This window comes from Pleurodeles waltl, chromosome 8 (assembly GCF_031143425.1).
Source record: "Pleurodeles waltl isolate 20211129_DDA chromosome 8, aPleWal1.hap1.20221129, whole genome shotgun sequence".
NCBI classification, from domain to species: Eukaryota; Metazoa; Chordata; class Amphibia; order Caudata; family Salamandridae; genus Pleurodeles; species Pleurodeles waltl.
The window spans coordinates 714,350,787-714,374,200 of record NC_090447.1 but is presented as its reverse complement, the minus strand read 5'-3'; the positions used below and the strand labels follow the sequence as shown (position 1 = coordinate 714,374,200).

The 23,414-nt window shown below is 43.4% G+C and overlaps 2 protein-coding genes across 3 annotated transcripts in view; one reads left to right on the top strand and one right to left on the bottom strand.

The window, feature by feature from the left end:
• The window catches only part of CMSS1 (cms1 ribosomal small subunit homolog), a 1,251,672-nt gene that overhangs the window by 525,792 nt on the left and 702,466 nt on the right, over positions 1 to 23,414 (bottom strand). The gene's annotated exons all lie outside the window — the stretch shown is intronic.
• The window catches only part of FILIP1L (filamin A interacting protein 1 like), an 840,953-nt gene that overhangs the window by 255,184 nt on the left and 562,355 nt on the right, over positions 1 to 23,414 (top strand). The window lies entirely within an intron of this gene.

Below are 23,414 nucleotides of genomic sequence, written 5' to 3'. Positions count from 1 at the left end.
GTGCAGTGGTAAATGGCTGTGAAATAACGTGGACGTTATTTCACTCAGGCTGCAGTGGCAGGCCTGTGTAAGAATTGTCAGAGCTCCCTATGGGTGGCAAAAGAAATGCTGCAGCCCATAGGGATCTCCGGGAACCCCAATACCCTGGGTACCTCAGTACCATATACTAGGGAATTATAAGGGTGTTCCAGTATGCCAATGTGAATTGGTGAAATTGGTCACTAGCCTGTTAGTGACAATTTGTAAAGAGAGAGCATAACCACTGAGGTTCTGGTTAGCAGAGCCTCAGTGAGACAGTTAGGCATCACACAGGGAACACATACATATAGGCCACAAACTTATGAGCACTGGGGTCCTGGCTAGCAGGGTCCCAGTGACACATAACAAACATACTGGAAACATAGGGTTTTCACCATGAGCACTGGGCCCTGGCTAGCAGGATCCCAGTGAGACAGTGAAAACACCTGACATATACTCACAAACAGGCCAAAAGTGGGGGTAACAAGGCTAGAAAGAGGCTACTTTCTCACAAACTTCACCACAAGTGTTATTTCCAAAATGCAAATAATCCATGTTACCATGCTCCATAGTACCACAAACAACACTCCTCGAGAGTGTGCAAAGTCTGCTATTAAAATCACAAGCCCTTCCCCAAATTATTACAAAATTCCCCTTTAGCTCACTAAGTAACCTACTTAGAGTCTGATCAAGTGAGTTAGCTATCTCTGTACTATGGCAATTACAATTATTATCATAAATATCAGTGAGTACAATTATGAGCTTGGCAGGACAGAACAGAAATATGATTTGAAAGCACAGTGAATCACAATAAGTCTTAAAATCCTGCCTGTATGAGAAACAGAAATCAAGGTAAACAGACTGCCCTTGTGATGCCCCGAATAAGAGTAGACCGCAGGTGTAGCTACGGAAAAAAATACACATTGATATATACTGTATCGCATACACAAGTCTTATACAAACACACAATGTGGTACTTCTTTGGTCAGTTCATTCCAGGAGACATCATTCAACTTGTGAGACCCGCACCACTCCAAAACAGACAATTAAAATATGATGCTGATGCAGTTGCTGCAGTCCACACTGTGGAGGTTAACAGTGTGTCAGCTTGGAATGACAAGCCAACAGCAACCAGGTCTTAGACAGCTTCCGGGGGGAATCTCCATGTGAGTTTGCTCACAAAAAGTAGGTAGTAGGGGGGGCGATATCCCAAAAGACCACCAGCCCCTCCATTGCTGGCACAGCCTCATAATCCTGAGGATATAACATTACATTCCAATGTCCTACTGGCCTCTTTTCACTATTAAGTCAATTAGCCTGTTCTAAAGGGGCAAAACGATTAAGAGCATTTGTAGTGACTGTTGTGTGCAATGGTGTTAGGAGTGGGACATATCTGGTAGATGCAATATTAACATGTTTATAAAAATAGCAAAGAGGATGTTGGGGGCTCGCAGAAGTCTTCCCGCCTCAGGTTCAGAAATCACAAGTGTGCTGGTGAGACACCATCACTATTCGCACCAATAGAGGTCGACTAAATCTTTGGACTTGGCGAAGACTGTAGTAGTCAGAATCATTCAATCACAAATCAGTAACATAAAACCATAAACAATTCTAGACACTATAGATAATTTGAAACCAAATCAAGCTTCAAACTGAATAGATGTCAAAACTTTAATTACAATCTCAAAATCAATGTCACATATATGGTGCGCAAAACTAAATTGTAAACATACAGGAAAACCACTGACTGACCAAAACGTCTGAAAAGATTTAACCAACTAAATATTAATACTGCTGAACAATCCAAAAGAATAACATAAATCAATAAAACAATAATATGTACATTAAGTTCAGATGTCTAATCAGATGATGAGGACATTATAAATCATCAAAATACAGTTCTTAACCAATTTCGGAGCTGGGCCATCCTTATCACTAAAACAAATTAGGACTTACATGTGTGGGAGTGGGCTAACACATGCAGGCAAAAGAAGGACAAAAACATTATTTGGGAAAATAATCTAACTAAGGCAGCTCATTATAAAAAATATGCTGGTATAAGTAACTAAACTGAAAATAAACCACATTTAGTTATACCTCTCCTCATGGGACAGCAGACAGTAATGTTTTGTCAGGCAAAACAGACACTTTCTTCCAGCATCAGCTGACAGCAGCATCAGAACAGTGCAGAACACAGACTGCACATAGGACAGATCAGCAGTTCAGAATTAATTGGACTTACTAGTGCTGAACCACATAACAATAATGGGATATTTAAAAACAAAAGACTTTATTCTTCAGAAGGCAACTAAGGGGTAAAGGAATTCAGAATAAGCAGAGAGCAGCTGGACATCTTCAGCACATCATGACCAACTCGAACTCACACCAGCACAAACTAACTCTCTTTTTCCAAAGTTCCTCACTAATTAGAAATATGCAGATCCACTCATTGATTCTTCAGGTGGGCTCACTTCAATGGTCAGATTCAGTGTCCAATGGTTGTCGATGGCACCACCAAGGTTGGAACTATTACGGATTTTCTCAGCGAAAGTGCATTGTCAATTCAATGATTTCATACAATTCTGACAAAATATTATATTATCTAATTGTTTGTAACATCAGGATCTTCTCTCATGGTACCCTAAATGAAGTAGTACATTTTCATGGGAATCATAAGTTTCCTGTCTTGTTCGACAGCCAAACAAATTATGCAACATTGTTAGTGACAAACATGTTCCTTGCCTTCATTACAATAGGACATTCAACATCACATCAGCAACCTAGAAAAAAGAATTTAGGTTAAAGGAAACAAATTAAGCAAGAAATGTTCTACTACTACTGCAAAATGAACGTTTCAGGCCTAGTCAAGCTAATAAAGCATAAGTGCACATTAATACAATGAATACATTAATAAAACATATTGCACACCTTATAACTATGATCAAATATGTAAAGCAAATTATTTTATTGCAAACGTTTACAGCATGTTAGAACAATTTTAAACATGCATTTATTTTCTCTGCACACATGCAACTCACATAAGAAAGATTTGTTTAATTAAAGTATGATTAATTCATATTAATTTAATACTTCAATTCTAATATTCACCTCAATAAAACACTCTTTAATTTAACTTGTTTTAGTATTTCATTTAATACAAATGCAAAACATTTGTGTTAGCACGTAGTGTATAATACGAGTGGCGGCCAAGTGGTCCACCATAATTCAAACATGCACATTTTATATTTCCATTTTAACTTCTCTGTTAGACTTTTAACTGAAAGTTAATTAGTCACCATAGGCTAACTTCTAATCCACTAATATATTATTAAAATTTGATCTCTCTCAAGGGATTGGCTTGATTTTACTCTCTATCACCCTGGGACATGTCAGCCTAGGAAGAAGAAAAAAACAACTAAATATGGGTCCTTAAAATTAATGACAACAAAGTCCCCCTTCCCTTCTTTTCGGGCTATTCCCCACTTAAGGTACTATCTAAATAGCAATGATATCTTCATAGAGGGCATCTCTGCTGAAATTCCCAAGTGTTCTGCCGATCCAATGAATGACTATTTTTTATTGAAAATAATTTTCAGTTTGATTTAGGTATAGAACCGGGACATTTTTAAGTATAATGACAAGGGGGTGGTTGTTTCTGGGGGTAAATGCAATGCCATAGCGTGATGACCATTACCAGAATACACACAAGAAAAGTTGTTGTTCTGGGTCCTTGTTGTTTCTAAGTTTAGTGGTGGTGGGAAAGGCCCCTTTGTGTATCAGTTGAGAAATATTTTTTGGTGTGGGAGTTGGTTTGCTAAATGGTTTTCTAACATAAGGGACATTTGCTATGCTAGTTGTCAATAGGGGTTCTTTTATTGAATTTCACAGATGCCCATCAGCAGGCTTGTGATCGCCACCACTATTTTGAAGGCCCATAGTCCCCATGGCCCTAGCTGTTAAGTTGTGTGTTCCTTCGTCTAATAACATCATAAGTGTTGAATCAAACTCCTGAGTAAGAAGAGTACAGGATCAATTAGTTGGGGCTTCTGCACAATCAGCGCATGATAATTGCCTTGTGGCACCTCATACCTTACATTACCTTTTTTTGAAGTGCTATATTAGTTACTAGCTTATAAGGCAATTTAGTTCCAGTGTGTATTATCCGTAAACGTGTTCACTGCGTGCACATTTCATTTTCTTTTGGGAAGTGGAGACTCCACAGGTTCACTGCTATTGGACAGACTGTTGTTAGAAGCAATCAGTAAGTCACCATTACAAATGGAAGGGTTAAGTTCCTATCCCACCTTTTCTCATTGGATGGGCACATCTGTGAGGTGATGGGGGTGGGGTCTGTATTAGAATCATCGTCTGGGTCCTTTGATGAAGCTTTTTTAGTTACCCCCAATTTTTCCTTCACACACACAAACTCCAAGTTGATTGCGCCCACACCATTATTAAGAAAGCTGGTTATGGAGGCTGTTAATGGGCGATTCTTGGAAGGCATAGTCAAAGCCGGACATTTCCTCTTACCCATAGTGTCTAGTCACAGGTAAATGCGCTAGGTCCCCACTGTAATGAAATGTAAGGGCCAAGAGAAATGGCTGGAGCCAGCTTCGTGCGGATGGGAGCAGATGGGCCCGGTCTTCGCCCAGACTCATCCCCTGCTGTGGGAAGTGCCCAGCTGTCTGTTTGGTGTCATCAGAAGGCCCCCACCTCAGGCAGTGTGAAAGATAATGGGCGATGGAGTCCAGGCTGTGGGAAGCGCAAAACTGTCTTACACACCCGTTCGGGTTATCAGAAGGCCCCTGCCTCCTCGCAGCGTGGAGGATGGCCGATGGAGTCGAGGCCAGACCAAACAGCATGTCTTGTGCTGCTGGAAGTGCCCACTTGTCTTATTCGCCTGTACTTAAATATCAAAAGGCCCCCGCTGCCTTGCTGTTTGAAGAATGATGGGGGACAAAGTGCAGGGCAGGCCAAACAATTAGTGTATCCCCATATACATACACTTTTTAAGGGTCTGAGCACTGGCACTGAGGCCTGTTTTACAGAGAGTTGCAAAAAATACAGAAAATCATCATATATTATACGCAGCTTAATTGATGTTATTACAGCGACTATTGTTGTATTGCTGCAATGTTGACTAAAGAAGGCTTTCTATAATTCACTGGAAGTAAAAGAACAGATAGCATATTTCATAAGTTCAGCAAATAAAGTAAATGAGGCATCTATTTGGGCTCAGAGTTAGAACCTGTCTGCATTCTTCTCTTGACAGAGAAGAACAGACTAAGAAGACCTTTCGAGCAGTTTTCACGACCATACCAGTTAACAGTTACCAGTTATCAGACCCATAAATTTCACAAGTTTATAATGCAACTAGGTTGCTGGCTGCGAGTTCTTGTTTTCAATAAATTTAGGTTTGCTCGCTTTTTCCGTAGTTCGAGTAAGTCTGGACACAGGATATGCAAAAAAATTTTTTTTTTGTCTCCACGAAATCTACAATTTCCAGTTGACCAAATTTAGGGGCTAAATCTTTTGTTAAGGAAACCACCCACTCTGTAGGATAAGAAACTCCATTTTAAATATTCAGAAGAATGGGTACTCAGTTAACCTTGTTATTCATTCAAACTGTATGTATTATTACCATCCAAGTCTATGCTTTTTTTAAAATAAAGTACACCTATAGTTTCGAAGACATTCCAAATGCAAATCAAAATATGGTGTTTAAGTATGAAAAATCTTTTGCACCTAATAACTGCTTTTTATAGCGTGTATACTGCAGTTTTTGCCGTAAGTGCTGTAGATAACAGTTGCTACTATTACTTAATCTTATGGCTCTCAATTTTTTGAAGTGGGAATATTGGAAAGCTAACATGGCCCTACATTGTTTTGAGCTTGAGACGTGCAGAGAACACTGGATGTCAGGAACAATCAATTATCTCACTGAGCTCTTTTGCCACTTCCATAATATACACATAAAACAGGAAGTACAGAACAATAATGCATTCTACCTGCAATAATGTGGTTGAGACACTGTGGCAACGTGTATCGTACCAAAGGAGCACAAGGAATGGAGTCCAAGATAGGAAATGTGGGATCCAAAAGTAGCTTGTTGCAAGGAGGGCTGTTGTCGCAGCAAAGATCAGTAGGCAGTCACGCAGGAAGCTACCAGCAGGTGACGCTAAAGGGACTTAACCTCAATTGTGGCCCATTTTCCAGGGGAGGAGTTAACAGCACTGCATTTCACCTAAGGTCGGACCTGCTCTTATTACACAGAAATATGACAAGTGAGTGTTAGTGTTCGGGAATACCATCAGTCAGGCCCAGAAGGTTATCTTTACGTTTAAAGATCCATCACAGTTCGCTGATCAAAATGATTCTTGTTGCTTCCCTATGATTGGTTGGAGTAGGGAGGTTTTCCCATACAACTCGTCTAAGGTCCTCTTCTCTAAGAGCTTTCCAGAAAGTGAGTTGTCAACTTGGCATTGCTGTGTCTGCATTATATTTTAGTCAAACTTCAGCCCCTTCCATTTTTTGCACAATATTCTGAATTTCTGATCACTAATTATATAATATGACTGGCTGTTCCATTTTGTTAGAGTCCTGCTATACTGATGTTTTTACTTTAACACCGGAAGCGCACATGGCAGGATGTACAAAGTGTTGACTCTCATCCCTTCTTTGTATTTCCAATCTTAATAGAGAGGTCTATTTTGGTTCTTAGATAAAGGGATTAATAATGGTATCAAGTGTGTTCATGCTAAAAAAATTCTGAAACTCTGAAATGTAGCCTCATGGTGTTGGACTGTTAGCAAGGTGACAATGTCAAGAAGATTTTATCTCATGTGGACTATGTTGTGCCTGGTTGAGGGGGAACACCTGCAAATTGTATCAGGCATCTTGGAGCCCAAAGACAGGTGCATACTCAAGATTGGTCTGGCTCTGATCCTTTTCATTCTAAGCTTCTGGTTTGAACTAGATGTTCCGGCCTACGTTGTCTGGCTGCCATGGACTAACATAAGAGATTCCCTAGGTTGGTAACTCATTTAATTGGTGACATGTTTTATTATTTTTGACTCTCCATTCATTTAATGTACATTACTTTTTTTCAAAAAACAAAATCACTTACCTGCTTCTCGGCCACGCTGTTCCTCTGCTGCATTGCAGGCACAGGCTCCCAGCCTGCCCTGCGGCCAATCCTGACACTGCTCAAAGCAGCGTTAGGATTGGCTGGGAGCACCCAGCTACGGCGCTCCCGGGCATACTGTGAGCCTGTGCATCCTCTCTCCAGCCCGGCAACAGTGTTGCTGGGCTGGGGAGAGCCTACTGCGCATGTATGTTTGGCTGGCCTGAAACTGCCGGCCAAACATACATGCGCACTGAGGGGAGTGCACAGTGCACTCCCCTCATCGTTGTCATCCCCAATGCACCGACCCTTTAACAAATGAAACAATAATAAACAAGGTTTATTATAGGACCGTTTGTTAAAGATGATTTGCAGCGGCTGCTGCTGGCAGGAGGGGGGGAGGGGGTGGTGACGCTCCTCCGCCCCAACGGCCTAGTGCCTGATATATAATGGAATATAAGATTTTGAGTGAAAAAAGGAGAAGTACAAACAACAGACAAATAGCATCATCTGCTATCTCCTCTAAAGAATGACTTTGCAAAGACAATGGAGAAGCACCAACATATTCAAACGAGCGAAATGAGAAGAAATTGCTCCTTAATCACTGTGTGACATTAGTTTAAAAAAAACTACAAGGTCACTCATGATTGGCCTTAGTGACAGATAGGTGAATTTGTGATCAAACCTCAGACAAGGCAGGAGGTTCTTACTTGTGAACCTCTCCCAACAAACACCCTGTCAGCAGACCCCCTCCTGATGTACCTGGACACCATGAAAATAAATCTTAATAAGGACTTTTTTTTTTTTTAAGTATGGTTGTCATAAAAATAAGATATTCACATCAAAATAATCATTCAGATCTGACATAAGCTATGTCGTACAACAAAGCAGAATGTTTCTTCTGGCCACCTTCCCTAGCCAGAGGTATAATGTGCATAACACTGGACAAAACAGGCAGGCATACGTAGAAAGGGAAGCAGGAATGAGGCTGGCAATTTCCAAAATATCTATGATGGTCCTTCCTGACAACAAGAAAAATGTCACAATTTTGTGATGAGGAAAACATTGAAAGTTCTGCAAGTGCATTAAAATAAATCACCAAAGCATTATTTAAGTGTGAAGACCTACCAGAAAAAAACATACAGACATTATGCTGCTTTAAAAGAAAATTGTTAAAGGGGAATGAGTGGTGAACCGAATTTCAGGAAGATGGGGGTGAATAAAATATTGTCACAAAATCAAATCAAAATGTGCGGGTCCTAAATAATGGCAGACTTTATTGGTCTGTTTCCCATTGCCTGTATTTTAATCAGCTATAGAGCATGTGCTATTTTGTTCTGCACAAACAGAAACGTGCACCTAGAATAACAGGTTTAATACAGGAAAGAGGTTACCAAACTTAATTTTGGCCTATTAAAGACCTGAGAGGTGTCTCCTGAAAAACCGAGCTTGATATGCACAACCGGAGCAGTGTAAATGTGACAAAGCAGAACGTGCTCTTAAAAAGGTAGTTTTAACAATACTAGTCTGCTTACAATATTGACTGAACGTTTTGGACCAACACCACCATTAATTCTACCTTCAGAAACAAATTTCACTAAACAGAATACATTTGTTAGGTAAATATTTATGTTCTGAATATACTCCTCAGATTTTCCACTGTGAAGTTAACCAAATAGTTTGAACAAACACTGGAAGAAAATGCACGTTATTGGACTACAGTTTAACGATGTTATGAGAAGAAAAACGGAAATGGGTCCTGCACGTAGACATTTTGTTATAAATGGCTCACACTGGGCCAATATTGTTAACACCAAGTGTCCTCACAAAATGGAAAATGCTTCTTTGGCACCTGCGCTTGTTCTTGTCTGAAATGCAAGGCTTGAAAGCGGCCCTTCCCCCTAGCGTACACGCAATGTTTTGTTTGTAGTTGTGATGAGTGCCAGAAAATTAAGTACAGTTCCAGCTTGGGAAACAGATGCAACATATATAGGGCTGATGCTCCAATAAAGCCAAAGTAGGCAGCTGCCTTATCACATCATCAGAAACGACAACAAGATGTCACAAGAGCACCACAAATAATTTCACATGTGGCGTTTTTGCTAGGAGAAAAGCAGCACCCAAATGGAAATATTGTGTTGGCACTGTACTTCAATATTCAGCTTTCTCGATGCCCTAGGATCACATCCCCACTAGTGATGGACTAAATATGTTTATACTTCGTGGTGTGCATACGTGAATTCTGGCAAATTCAACGAAATTTGGTTCTATCTACAATGAAGACAAAAGACCCACAAAACTAGAGCTGAACTTTTTTTGTAGTTTATTTTGCTTTCACTAGCAAAATGAGGTATAGGTAACTACCTGTTTCATGGGCAGTTCGGGAAATTCTTGTGGTTCTCCCTGGCTCTTTTTTGATAGGGAGAACAATAAACCTGCAGGGAATTCTGCCTTTGTCTCAAGATTGAAAAAATTGGGCCAATTCACCTATTTCATAATTCAAGTCTGTACCACCCTTAACTCCAACCATTATCATCCGTAAATTACATAATGAAGTTTGTGATTTGAAACAGGAAAAAGGTCAACACTAAAATACAGTTCTTTCACAAGCCCTAAGCTATCATAATCTTTTGTCAGCCTGTGAAAATCTATGTCAAAGAGAAAAACAACACTTTTACAAGCTAATTCCAATGAATTAGATCCCTATTAGATGGAACACACGTTTTAGATCAAGCCATGGGAAATGATGGTGGTCTTCTTGTAAAGATACTTGCTGTGGAGGCATGTGAAGTAGAGTGACACCGGCCACCCTACTGGAGTGCAGCAGGACAAACTGAGAGAAAGAGACAGTTATTTGGATGGAATTTTTCAGTCCACTGAACCACACTAGCGCTTAAGCAAGGGAAGAGTTTGGGGGGAGCGGGCATGGAAACTGGATTGTGTCAAATATTATCCAGAGTACGGTGAGGCCACTGGTGCATCTATGTTGTGCTTGCTACTAATAAAAGCTACATAACTTGAGAATTCCTCTATCAGGAAGCAGCTCTGGGACTGTAGGCGCCTGCTGCCTTAAGCAATTACTCTCGTCATAACTGAGGGTAGCTGCCCTCTAAGGATGCTTATGCTTGTGGAAAGGACCTCTTGAGTATTAAGTGTGGGCTGTGAAGGTGTCAGGTTTCCTATATCTTATGCATAATTCTATGATATGCATTGGTGGAAATATTGGGGGTTTCTTCAGAGCATTACTGGACGGTAGCATGTGGCCTAGCACTGGGTTTTCTACTATCAAGTGAAACCGTTGTGTGACGCTCTACTAAAATGTCCTTTGCCAGGATTGTAGGGCCAGCAAGGTATGAGATATAAAGAACTGCAGTCCTCACCAAGGAATAGTGCTGTGACACACATTTGTTAATATACTTTATAACAAGGGTCCCTAGTCACTAAGGAGATATAGAACCACCCGTCAAAGGTCCTTGGATGCGCTGCACTTTTCAGGGGATAACAACATTAGCATGCTAACTCTAGTGATTAATGCACTTGATGGGGAGCTCCGTGATTGCCTAGTGATAGTTTTGACTAATACTAAAGGAGCAAAGAGAGTTAATGTTCCTGCTGCAAAGCACAACATATAGAATGCTCACACCGATTTGTACTTTTTGTAGACAGCTCACTACGTTACTGCTCTTATCACAGAGATCATTATTTTACTTGTACTTCATAAATTACTATCCTTTTAATATAGCACAGTGAGGTAGGAACTGGCATCAAAATGCTGCATGCAAATTCCAAAGCATATGCTTAAACCGTTTTGCTTTTTTTTCAATCTTTCATCATTTTAAGCTTGCTAAAATAGGATTCCTTTGAGTAGTAAAACATTGGTATTATTGGTATAGATAACCACAACCACTGTGTTACATTTTCTATCATGTGCTTGTGGGACAGATATACAAATTCTTTGTGCTAGATGTGCATCACAGAAGTGACACGAACCTTTTGCAAAGTGTTGTTTTGCAATTTACTTCCAGCGCAAATCCTGAATTATGTTGGACAATAGCCCAAAGTAACATGAAGCAGCACTATCCTCTACTTTGTGCCAAGGAGACATACTATATGCAGTACATGGATCTTCCCATGCAACTACCCATTGATCTTAATGTTAATCCCTATCTGCTATCATTGGTAGAAAAAGACTTGCGTAAAAAAATAACACCCCCTTGGAGCAGGTGCAACGGTTGAGCACACACAGAAAGTGGTAAAGTGTTAAACCTTGTCCAAGCAGAGAAGATTGTACTGGAAGGGAATCCTTCCAATAGAAAACCTATGCTAGGAATCAGGTATACTCCCTTGAGCTATGGGGATGCACTGGCACAAGCTAGCCAAAAGTAAGTGCAACAGCACCATATCTTAGTGGTGATGGTGCTGTTGTGCTCTCTCCTTTCTCCACGACACAGCACAGCAACTTTGTTTACTACACTGTGTTACATGCCTACCAGTATGGGTGATATGTGACTATTCGACCTTGTGGTCCTCTCTGCATTATGTAACAACTACTATATGTTGTTTCACACATTCATTCATTGTGTCTACATAATATGTGAGTGAAATACATTGAGCTAACACCCCACATTGGTATGAACAGCGCTATAAAAGAAATTACATGTTAAAGAAGAGCTAAGGAGAGAGGAGCAGCACCATTGAAGGGCAGAAATAAGGGAATCCATGGATAAGGATGTCACCAGGGCTGGGGGTGCACAAGCAAAGGTTGTTGAACTTGCTGCCACCAATTCTAAAGCAGGCCCTTGGCGCAATCATCTTAAACAAAGCATCTTTTCCCATTATTGTCAGTGGCAATTAACTACAAGTTCCGGTATTCCAGAGGATCACTTGAGGTCTGGATACCAGAGTATCTGAAGTGACTCAGTGAGTTACTGAGTGCCAGGGCGTTTAACGGCTCTTGACCGTGTCCCTTCAGTGAGTAACATGAAACGCATTTTACTCCAGTTAGCTTTAAGGCTGAGGGCTTCAGCATATACTCTAAGAATCTGCATTGACTATGGAGCTGAAAGTTTGGGCTTCTGCTCAGGCATCACACCATCCGTACGTAACAAAATGCGGTCCTCAAACCTCCCATCCCATTTGATGCCCCAGACCTCTGCGTCCCCTCTTATTCATTCCACAAGGGGCTCCATTATTAGGGCAAGGAGGAGTGGGGACAAGAGACTTCTCTTTTTTGTGCACCATTTATTAGGGAAAGGCCTAGAGGGCGTCTCGTTCACCCAGACTCATGCCCAGGTAGAACAACGCAACAGCAGAGTACAGGCACAGAAAGTTTAGTTTTTTTCTCCTGCATCTACACTCCACTTCTTCATCCAGATGGATGGATCCAACAGGGTCGTGATGTCCTGGAATTCTTTGAAATTCTTAGATACTGGAACTCAAATCGTTTTCTAGTTTAGAGATTTGATCCTTAGATTCTTTGGTGCAGTCTGGTGAAGGCCCTGTTGAAGAAGCAATACTCCAACACCAAGACAACATATCTTCTCTTTGAGAGCTCAGTGCATGACCTGGATTGCTTGAAATATATCGGCTGTGGAATTCATCAAGGTAGTGGTTGGGGAGCCAAAGCATCACGGTTTTCTGAAATGCCCTGTCTGTGGGGCTCAGGGGCACTAGTTTTCTACAAGTGCCTCAAATGAGAACACCAATGATGCAAACTCTGGGAAAGGAAATTCATTCCTTGGGAGGGAACCACATACCCCGAGTACTGTGGTTAGTTTACCACACTGTTGCACTAAACTTTGGCTGTCCACAAGGGAAGACAATGCAACACATTAGCTCTATACCTGCTTTCTCCATTTGGTACTCTGCAAGGTATTTTCTTGTTTTTCACGTGTCTGCCGATGCACTTGGTGCTCCGGAGGCCATCTCTATGTAGGAATATTATCTTTGGTGGCTGAGCAAGTCCTGACTGTGAACTACAGGTCCCTGGACGGGTGCTCGCTGAACTCAGCTATCTCACCATGATGTAACTAGCTGCAGGCTACGACCTCCTACGAGGTAACAAACAGAACATCTGCTGCTTGCCTCCAGGAATCCAGTGGATCAAGCAGTTGAGCAGAAGGTCAGATATACGCTGTTTCTTGTCGTAAGCAAAAAAAGTGTCTTCCTCCCTATCATAATTACAACGACCAGGTACACCACGTTTGTTTACCTTAAGCAGTTCAGAAAGCAGAAGGCGGAGATGAGCCTCGCTGTGCTTCATGCCTGTTAAGGAGTGATGTTGCTTAAATACTCACGAATTAGGATTCTTTTTGCATTTCTATGTAAACATGCTGGACATGGATTTCTTACAAACTACAGTGCTGGCAGCCGAAAAAGAAGATTAAACCATGGAAGCAATGAGTCACAAATTAAAGCTTCTACATCAAACGTAGTTCAAAAACAACACGGAAAAGCACATCTAAAGGAGACTTATTTTTAAGAAACTTTGTAAAACAAGCTCAAACTAATTTGAAGTTTTGCAGTGAGACATTTATGAAGTTTATATCCTAGACAGATATATAAATAAGCATTTGCAATGCAATGGGTCTTGCGTTTGCTTGAGTTAGAGCTAAATATCTAAATTGACTTTTCTTACCACATAAATTGAAAATGAAAAGTAAAACAGTTGACGTAAGCAAGCCAATTCAAAGCGCCATGGCCGCCATGACCATGAGCGCGAAGGAGAGACACAGAAAGAAAAAAAAGTTCGCTCCCAGTCATACGTATAGGCAATCGAACAATTATCCATGTAACAGGGGCAGTCTGCAAGGCGGTAACAAAAGCACCCCAAGGAGGGACAAAAGTAAAGCATTTACCAATGATAACAAAGGATTTTTGAAAGGCAAGCCCACGAATGAGTGAAAGTGATGGGCTTGAGGTGGGAGTGGTTAAAAGCCCAAAATACTTACAACAGGTCAAAGCGCTTGCACACTCGACCTAAAAAACATCCTTGTTGCTAGGGGAAAGGAAACACCTAAATGGCAAAATTTTATTTTGCTTTGGGTACAACTCCAAAAACCCAGAGACTGTGTACCTAGGTGACTCTACTTCAAATCCCATTTTCATCACATGATGAAATGTCTTTTACTGGCCAAGTTACTTAATCCCTCTCACTGTAGCTCAGTTGTCTTTTGCGGTAACATGAAATAACTATCATGCAGACTAAACCCAAGTACCAAGCTTAAACATTAAAACTAGATATTTACATATTGCCAGTCTCTCAAAACAGGCTAGTTGGTAGCCAAGACTGGAAACTGTGCAAACAGTTTCAAATACTGAGCCTACAGGTGACAAGTTAATATAGAGACTAATAAACAGGGCACTTAATTTCAATACCAGGGCCAGCTTTTATTTTTTTTGCATATTGTATTGCAGCATTCGTATAGTGTTTGCTACCTCTATGTGTGGTGCCAAAAAGCCTCTCCACCAAGACAGCATGCTAGGTCATGTGGGTGTGTGGTTGGAAGTGTGTTGCCTTTTCTATGAACTTATGTAAAAAGTGTTCCTGTATTATAGCTGCTGACCTCCAAGTAAGAAGAAAGCTGCTGCTTGAATAACCTTAAAGCAGAAAGCTGTCCACACCTCCGAAGAGAGAGAGACAGAGAGAGGGTGCATGCGTGTGCATGTGCGTGCGCAATGCGGTAGTCTTTGAGGTCAGTGTGGACATATGCAGCGGTCACTGTAGTTTTTCACCCTGTGACAGATCTGCATGTGAAGTAAGCTTGCACTGCTGATCAGAACATGCTTGTTCCCTTATCACAGGAGGCTTGTATGGCTTTGGGTTGTCACTGCCCCCTGATTAAGTCCTGTCCTGTGTAAACAAACCTTCTGCATCTACCTGAGAGGTACATTGTTTCTGGTCAGGAAGCACTGCGGTGCTACTTCTGCTACCTATGCGGTGCTAGCAGTTTGTGGCTGCAATAACATACCCCAGCTGCTGCCCTGTATGACTGTTCGGTGTTATTGTATGGAGGGGCCACAACTTCTGGCTGTACTATATTTTTTCTGTCTCTAAGTGAAGCTTGCACTGTTGCTTCTTCTTGGATGTGTCTGTGGGTGCCTGGGTGTGTGTGTATTTTTGTGCGCCTATGTGGAGCCTGCATTGCTGCTTTCCAGTCCGTGGAAGCTCTGTATGTCAAGGAAGCACTGCTGCTGATCAAGCCTTGATTCCTTATGGGGTTTTGTGTTAGGTCCGTATATTACTGGGCCACGTGCAGTAGCAGATCTTAGTGGAGCTACTCATATAACCTGCCCCCCACGTTATGCTGTATAAAGATGAAAACTACCAATGCCAAATTAACGTTGACATCACTTGAGAACAGAGATCTCTTTTGTTTGGATAGAGAAAAAAAAAACAAATGCATTAAAAATCTCTTCGTCATAGAAAAAAAAACAAAAAATAAAATGCATCAAGCGAAATGCGTTTGTCAGGGAGGTGATTAGAGGCTCATAGCGCATATTGTAGGTGATGTGCATCCTTTGACACTCTGTGACAAAACAGGGATGCCTGAATACTGCTGGATATTACCTCTCTGCCTTTCCTTCCCTTGTTTTCTCACCTCATTCCAGGCTTTCCCAGTCGGAGCACCTTCCCCAAACCCTAGCAGTGATCCCATTACAGAATCAGCAGCTGCCCCGTGGGATTGTAAAGGGACCACGCACCCCCTTCTGCGGTCCTGTTGGAACATGAAACAAGACTGACATGATTTAATATAAACCGCTTTGTGGGCTGCCTGGGACATGACAGGCCCTGATTGAAAAAAATGAAAAGTGAAACAGTTGACAGAAGCAAGCCGAATTGAAGCACCACCGCCGCCATGAGCGTAAGCGCGAAAGTTATTGGCTCCATTGTCTAGAGAGGATCGTGTCTGGGATGAATGGCAAACCGAAACCGGAGGAGGCGCCATCACATGCTGTAACAGGAGGAAGCGTGACGTTCTGTGATGGCCAACAGAAATGTTCACTTACTTAAAACGCCTGGGAAGGGAACTCAGCACACAAAGGAGGGACATTTCACAAAATGCACCAATAAAAATTAAGCATTTAAGGCAAGCACAACAAAGAATGAATAGCAAGAGTGGGTGTGGTTAAAAGCACACAGAGTGGTTACAACAGGCTCTAGAGCGCTTGCGCGCTCGACCCTTAAAAGGTGTTCATGGTTTTGTTTACAACTGTTTCTCTATTGGACATTAAAATTGATCAGTGATGTTTTTTTAAATTTACAAGATAAAGTTAAGTTCTTGGCATTTGTTGTTTTTCTAAAGAAGGCTGGGCTTTATTGGGGTTCGGTTATTGTTTTCATCCAACTAGTAGAGTTGTCCTTGTGTTTTTTCCACCGCACACATACTTCTGTGTCCAAAACCTCACATGATTCTGAAATATCAAGGAGGGAACAATTTTGTTTTGTTTCAATTTTTTTGTACATTTCTTTGGTTTACCAAGGCTCATGAGTGCGCTTCACAATGATATTAGCCGCATTAAAACATCCATGTAACACTAGTGTGAAGCATCTTGTGCAGGGTGACATAACCAGGAGAGGTCAAGGAGTGAGGTTTATACTCATTACTCATTCAATTGTGTGTTTCCTGTTTACCTGCTGGCAGTAACCAGCTTAATTCCTTACACTAACATGTACAATGCCAAATAGCTTCAGGAAATGCAGGACTGATGAGGACAAGGGATAGACAAGAATGGCCCCTTCTCAAACTAAATGTTCACGTACCTGCTTTTTATCACGGACAACTCCCAGAAAGATCATCCTTCTGCTTCCTCTAAAAAGTGCAGTCCAATTTTCTATACTCTGGACTGCAGCATGTCCATATATCTTAGCTTTCCTGTCGATTTCCTTCAATACCTTCATATCTGAACTCCGGGAACGGTCATTTTGAAGTGAATAAAATGCATTCACGCTGGCTAGAAAAAAAGCAGATGACCACTAGTCCAAAGACCATGGAAAAAGCTGATGGACGTTGCCTTCTGTGAGTAATCCTTACTTAAGAGCAAAACCCATACGAGACACTAAAGCAGAGACCAGCATGTTGTAGCAGACAGGTAATGGGTAAATCCTGTGCTCTTGCCAGACTTAAATGTCATTAGCTAAGTAGATACAACTGCTTGCAGGAATGAATAGTGTTTGATTGCCTGCCTGCTTTGTCCATTGGATGGTGCACAGGTCTCAGTACATTTCAGTTCCTAGAAGCTAAACAAGGTTATACGCCAGAGCGACTAAACTCACCCGACTGTCGAACATAGGAAAAAAGTGCTGCACACTACCAAACCAATCCAAAACATATGTTGAACAACCTTGAAATGTACTAATGAACAAGTTACTTACCTTCTGTAACACATTATCTGGTAGAGACTATCTAGCTGCAGGTTCCTTACCTTTGAATTTACCCAAGCTTCAGACTGGCTCAGGAAAAATTTTCTCGAGAAAAACGTGTGCATGACGTCGGGTGGATCTATTCGGCTCTGCGTGGCGTAGATGTTGTTGGCACCAGAAGTGATGTCGCAGTCACCTATACAGGTGCCACCCAGGCATGTGGGGTGTCAGTTACTTTTATTCACAACTTTCCACGCCGGGTGCACAGCCATGACAAGAATTGACGATTATGTATGTCCAAACTAGGGCTCTGAAAGGGAACACCCCAACCCTAGCAAACAAGTCCACAGAGCAGGGAGGCATGGATGGGTGTATGGAATCTGCAGCTAGATAGAGTCTCTACCACATAATGTGTTACCAAAGGTAAGTAACTTCTTCATCTGATACAGACTTATAGCTGCAGATTCATTATCTTTGACTAGATACCCTGGCCATATCCTCCTGGCGCTGGGATGCATACAAAATGCCTGATCCTGCGGACCTGACTCTCCATATAGTAGTGTTTGGCAAACGTGTCCAGGGACGCCCACGTTGCTGCCTGACAGATGTCCATGACTGAGACTCCATGAGTTAACGCTGTGGTCACAGCTTTTCCCCTGGTGGAAAGAGCTTGTAAGTCCTCAGGAGGCTGCTTCTCAGCCAGGGCGTAGCAGATCTTTATACAGAGAACAACCCAGTGTGAAATGGTATGTTTCTGTACTTCCCGATCTTTCTTTGATCCCACATACCCCACAAAAAAGTTGGTCGTCCACAAGGAAGCATTTGTGCAGTCAAGGAAGAACAACAATGCTCTTTTTGGGTCCAGTCAGTGGAGTCGCTCCTCTTCCTTAGAGGGAGGTCGCGGAGCAAAGAAGGTGGGCAGGGTGACAGTTTGTCCCAAATGAAATGGGGTCACCACCTTTGGGAGGAAAGAGGCATGGTGTGAACCACTACCTTATCAGGAAATAGGGTGAGATATGGAGGCCTGGATGACAAGCCTTGTTATCTCACTCACCTTCTGGGCAGATGTTAAGCCAAGAGAAAGGATGTTTTGATAGTGAGCAGCCAGAGGGGACAATTGTGCAGTGGCTCCAAAGGAGCACACATGAGGTAAAAGAGAACTAATCTAAGATCCCACTTAGGCATGATAAAGTGCAAGGGGGAAACATATGTACAAGCCCTTTCAGAAACCTATTTACAATAGGGGACTTAAATGAAGAGGGTTGGTCAGGCAGCCATAGAAAAGCAGATAGAGCAAACAGTCCTTAAGAGTGGCGAGAGCAGAGTCTTCCTGGATAAGAGACAGAATGAAAAGAAGAACAACAGGGATAGAAGCAGAAAGAGTATTTGACAACTTCTCTGTACAATATTATAGAAATCTTTGCCAATGGCAGGCGTTTACTGTTTTTTGTGGCCAAACACCTGGCTGCTAAAATAACATTGCAGACTTCAGGAGGAAGGTTGAAGGCTGTCAACTGTCGCTGCTCAATCTCCACGCTTAAAGGCGTAGAGTTGACAGGTTTGGGTGGAGAATCCTCCCCTGCTGCGACAGAAGATCCTTCCGTAAGGGCAGCCTGATCGGACGGTTGATGAAGCTTGGGATACCAGAGTCTCCATACCCAGTCCAGAGCCACAAGGATTACTTAGGCCAGGTCGTTCTTGATCTTCTTGAGAACTTTAGACAGTAGTAGTATGGGTGTAAAGGTGTAAAGGAGGCCTGAGCTCCACTCGTGATAAAAAGCCTTGCAAAGCAATTGCCGCCTTGGAAACTCCAACATGCAATACTGCTGACATTACGCATTCTTGTTGGAGGCAAATAGATCCAACGAAGGCTCTCCCCACTGCTGAAAGAGCTCTCGTACCACCTCCACCGCTAGGCATCAACAGCTGAGTTTGTCCGCCCTGGCATTCAGACAACATGCCAGGTGTTGAACCACCAGGGTTATGTCCTGTTGTTTCAGCCATGTCCAGAGATGTAAGGCCTCTTGAAAAAGGGTCCAAGAGCCCACTCCGCCCTGATTGTTGCAGTACCACATGGCGGTGGTGTTGACATGAACACTTGCACTAATTTCCCCTTGACAGAGGGAATAAATGCCTTCAATGCTAGTTGGATCACCCTGAGCTCTAACATGTGGAGTCTGGATTCTGCCGGAGACCAGAGTCCTGTGATCTCCACTTCTCTCAGATGGCTGCCCTACCCCAGAAGAGATGCATCCGTCACTACCGTATGGTCTGGTTGAGGAACAGAGAGGAATTTGCCTCTGACCCAATCGCAGTTCATAATTCACCAATGCAGGCCTTTCGCAGTTCCCTCCAAAATATGAACCATGTTGGAGGTTTTTCCCTGATGCTGCTCCCACTAGAACTTCAGGTCTCACTGCAGAGCCTTCATATGCCAGCTGACATGATTCATCTGCAGGATGCAGGAGGCCATGAGGCCCAGCAGCCTCAGAGTCAGTCTCACTGAAACCCTGGAGGCAGAAATCTCAGTAGCACAGCCTGATTTTCATGGACTCGCTGCTCGGGAGGATAAGCCAGAAACTGCACCATGTCCAGAACAGCTCCTCTGAAAGAGACTGTCTGAGAGGGAGTCAGATGTGACTTCAGCCCATTTATAGTGAATCTCAGTGAATGGAGAAGGTTCGCTGTAGTCTGCAGTTTGGAGACAACCACCTGGGGAGAACCCCCCTTCAACGAGTCTTCGAGATATGGGAAGACTGAAACCCCTGACCTGTGCAGATGAGCTGTGACCACTGCCATCACCTTGGTGAACACCTGAGGGGCAATGGAAAAGCCAAATGGCAGCACGGTGAACTGAAAGTGTTTGTTGCCTACCTTGATTTGCAGGTAACGCCTGCGGGCCGGAAAGATGGGAATATGAAAATAAGCATCCTGTGTGTCCAGCACTAGCAACCTAGGTTTTTGGGTATCAGAAAGTAGCGGGGAAAAACAACCACTGCCTACTTTTGATAGTGGGACCATTTCTATAGCTCCCTTGGCCAAGAGAACTGTAACTTCTTCTCGGAGTAGAGACAAATGATACGCCACCAGCCGTTCAAGTGTTGGCGGTATTGAGGGAGGACAGGATTGGAAAGTCAGGGCATAGCCCTTCGGTTGATCTGCAGTACGCATGCACCTGATGTGATGGACTGCCAGTGGAGGAGATGATGGCGAAGTATGACCTTCAAATGGGCAACCAAAGTAGCAGGGCTTTGAGGCTGCAGCTGCTGGAGGCTGAGTGGCGGACGACTTCTGACCCTCAAGGTCTGAAGTCACCACGCCCACGTAGTAGCATATCCTGGGTGGTTGTGTAGAACGGTGGCTGGCGTAGGGCTGGCACTGTGTCATGCCCCTTACATAGCCACGAAAGGGGTGAAAGACACACAGTCCATGAGGGGTCGCCAAGAGGCCCAAGGACTTGGCCGTAGCCAGAGAGTCCTTAAAGTGATCCAGCGCCAAGCCTGCCTTCTGGCCAAATAAGCGAGCCCCATCAAAGTAGGCATCCTTCAGGTTTGCCTGGACATCCCCCCAAAACCAGTTGTTCTCAGCCAGGTGTGGCGCTGTAAGGCCACCGTTGATGCAACTGCTCTGCCTAGAAAGTCTATCATATCCAAGCCACACCGAATGGTGAACTTTGCTGCGTCCATCCCGTCTTTTACTACTTGGGAGAATATGGCCCGAGCCTCCTCCAAGACCTGAGGCAGCACATGCGCAACCGTATCCCAAATGGTGTGTGAGAAACCACCCAATAAGCATGAGGTGTTCACGGACCTCAGTGCCAGGCTGGTGGAAGAAAACATCTTCTTTCCAAGATGCTCCAGCCTCTTGGATTCTCTGCTCCAGGGGAGTGGAAGGGAATGCGCCATGGGAAGTTGAGGCTTTGACTACCAAGGTTTCAGGGGTGGGATGTTGGCTGAGGAAACTAGGATCGCCTGGTGCAGGGCGATGGCAGCGGCCAATCATCCTGTCTACGGGAGCCCCTGTGCTGGGCTTGGACAAGTTCCCAGCTGGACATCCCTAAGTGCTTCATTAAAGGGCAGAAGGGGCTCAGAAATGGAAGCACCGGGCTGAAGCACTTCAGCAAGATGTTTATCTTGACACTTGATAAACAGGGACATCCGCTGCCCTATGCGCCACCATTGCATAGGAAGCTTCCTCCTCTGTAGCCACAGTATCTTGAGAGGTGTCCAGTCCATTGGCCTCTCCCGGCTCCTCATATCAGTCTAAAGTTCTTTCTCACTGGTGTTCTAAAGGGTCCAGAGGCCCCTCCCAATCTTCTCCCATGCCTGGCTGTAAAAAATAAGGCTCAGGAAATAATTTGGCATCTGTGGGTGCCATTGTTCTGGCTCCGGGTCATCGGGAATCAGAATGGGGCTGGTGCCGCCAGTGGGCACTGGCAGCACTGGGAGAACTGGCATTGGGACCAGTTCCATGAAACCACATTGGAACTGAAGCCCCCGGCACAGAACCTGAGGGGCGTCCTCTGACTCTGTGGGGCCCCGAAGGCCACCACAGGGTTCAGCCCACTGGAATATGTGGTGCATGGCCCCATAAAATTCCTTTATTTGAGCGGGTGTTGATCTGGCTCCTAGAAATGGGCAGAGGTGCGGAGTCGAACTGGGCAGCGGCTCTGCAGAACTATGCCAGGAATGCCAATGTTCCCCGATCATCTTGTCGGCCGAGGTAAAGTCATAGTCATCTTGGACTTCTTTTTGTGCCTCCCCCCCACCCCCCACCGAGTGTCCTAAGGATCTCAAATGTGACGAAGAGGACTAGGGGGCCCCTGGAGCAGTCCCGCGACCTCCTTCTCGACCGGGACCAAGACCTCTGAGGAGTCGCATGTGCTGTTTCCTCGACTGCCGGGCCACAAGCATCTTTAGGGTCTGCTCCCTCAAAGCCTTCAGCACCATGCCCCGGCAGTCCAAGCATGACTTGGAGTCATGTTCCTGCTCGAGGCACCAGAGGCAGACGAGATGAGGGTCCCTAACCGACATGGCACAGTGACAAGCTACATGGTTTGTACCCAGCCTTCTTTGATGACCACCTCGACACACAAAAGGGGAAAAAGGTCAATAAAACACTGGAAAAAGGCCTGTCAAAAAGTGACAGAGAGGTAGCTCTCTCCCGATCTGCACCAACTGGCGCAGAAAGAAAAGAACTGATGCCCGCTCACCGGGTGGTGCCTATATAGGTGACCGCACTGTCACTTCTGGCACCAATGATGCCACGCAGAGCCGAGCCGAACGGAGCCACCCGATGCTGCATGCAGGGGTATTGCTCGAGCAAAAGATTCTGGATCCAGTCTGACACCTAGGGAAACAAGTCTGCAGCTAGAAGTCTCTATATGATGAAAAAATTACTTAATATTTGTCCCAGTCAAAAGACTATGATAAAGAGGACAAATTGTTGGAAGGTACGCTATTATATACACCAAAACGTCACAATGCAAGAACAGTCAAGCTAGCCGAAAGATTTTATGAAGCACCAACATCTCCATCAGCTATAGTAATAAATGTATTTTCAATCAGGAAATAATAAAAATATTTTACCCATGTCATTAAAGACCTTGCATCAGTTAAATCTTTAGGGCAGTCTTGGACCTCAATAATTTTCCATGTCTAGCCCACTTAGGAAAGACTATGAATAGATTAAAAAAAAAAGTCTCAGATCAGAAGAATGGGCAAACCTAGCAGTAACTCCCAAAGAAGGCTAAATATGTATATGACCCTGCATCTTAACCATATATTGTGGTCCTTACTGCCAACTGTAAAGTTTTCCAACTATTTTAGCCAATCTCCTGGAGCCACGATGGAGCCCATCATTCATAAGAATAAGTTCTGTTTATTCAGGTCCTATTAAAAAATACCATTA